The sequence below is a fragment of the Capsicum annuum genome, chromosome 6 (genome assembly GCF_002878395.1).
Source record: "Capsicum annuum cultivar UCD-10X-F1 chromosome 6, UCD10Xv1.1, whole genome shotgun sequence".
NCBI classification, from domain to species: domain Eukaryota; kingdom Viridiplantae; phylum Streptophyta; class Magnoliopsida; order Solanales; family Solanaceae; genus Capsicum; species Capsicum annuum.
In genome coordinates this window covers 200,193,876-200,195,102 of record NC_061116.1, presented here as the reverse complement: position 1 = coordinate 200,195,102, position 1,227 = coordinate 200,193,876, and the positions used below count along the sequence as shown (strand labels likewise).

At 41.6% G+C, this 1,227-nt stretch overlaps 1 protein-coding gene across 12 annotated transcripts in view; it reads left to right on the top strand.

Moving 5' to 3' along the window:
- The window catches only part of LOC124899318, a 24,801-nt gene that overhangs the window by 17,718 nt on the left and 5,856 nt on the right, over positions 1 to 1,227 (top strand). The gene's annotated exons all lie outside the window — the stretch shown is intronic.

Sequence of the window (1,227 nt, the reverse complement as noted above, 5' to 3'; positions counted from 1 at the left end):
GCTATCATGATTCCATTTAGGTTGTGGTTGATAGGTTGACTAAGTCTGCTCATTTCTTGCCTATTCATACTTTATTTACTGCTGAGGATTATGCTAGATTGTGTATCCGAGAGCTATTTAGACTGCATAGAGTTCCCTTGTCCATCATTTTGGATAGGGGTACTCAGTTTACTTCGCAATTTTGGAAAGCTTTTCAGAAGTATCTTGGTACCTAAGTGCATTTGAGTTCTGCTTTTCATCCGCAGACCGATGGTCAGGTTGAGCGGACCATCCAAACCTTAAAGGATATGTTGAGAGCTTGTGCACTTTACTTTAAGGGAATTTGGGTTGATAACTTACCGTTGATAGAGTTTGCTTACAATAACAGTTTCCACTCTAGTATTGGCATGGCTCCGTTTGAAGCCTTATATAGGAGGAAGTGTAGATCACCCATAGGTTGGTTCGAGGTGGGTGAAGCGGCTGTGAGTGGTCCTGATTCGGTATTTGAGGCTATGGAAAAAGTTAAGTTGATTAGGGAAAGGTTGAAAACTGCGCAGAGTCATCAGAAGTCATATGCGGATGTTAGAAGGAGAAACCTTGAGTTTGAAGTTGGTGACCTAGTGTATCTGAAAATTTCACCCATAAGGGGGGTGAAGAGATTTGGAAAGAAGGGGAAGCTTAGTCCCTGTTATGTTGGTCCTTACAAAATTCTTAGTCGTGTTGGTAAGGAAGCTTATGAGGTCAAGTTGCCTTTCGAGTTGTCCTCTGTTCATCCAATATTCCATGTCTCCATGCTTAGAAAGCATATAAGTGATGCTGTGGTAGTGGATTCCTCTGTGAGTGCTGACATTCAAGAAAATCTTTCTTTTGATGAGATTCCTGTTGAGATTCTTGATTTCAGTGTTCGAAGACAAAGGAACAAAGAAGTTCCCTTGGTTAAGGTGTTGTGGCGAAACCAATTTGTTGATGGTGCAACTTGGGAAGCTGAGGCGGATATGCGATCCAAGTACCCGCACATATTTTCCGCGACCTCCAATCAAGCCGAAGGTACAGTTCTTTCCTAAATCATGCACTTTTGATAAAAGTTGCAGCAGTTCAGCTATCATTTATTATGTGTTCAGCTGTAGTTTCTTGAATTGCTGCATTCTATGTTGCATTCGGAGTGAGAAACGATGTGGTGATGAGTCTAACGAATGGTTTCAGCTATATGCTCTATTCCCTATCTAATCTTGGCATGTCTAGCATCAT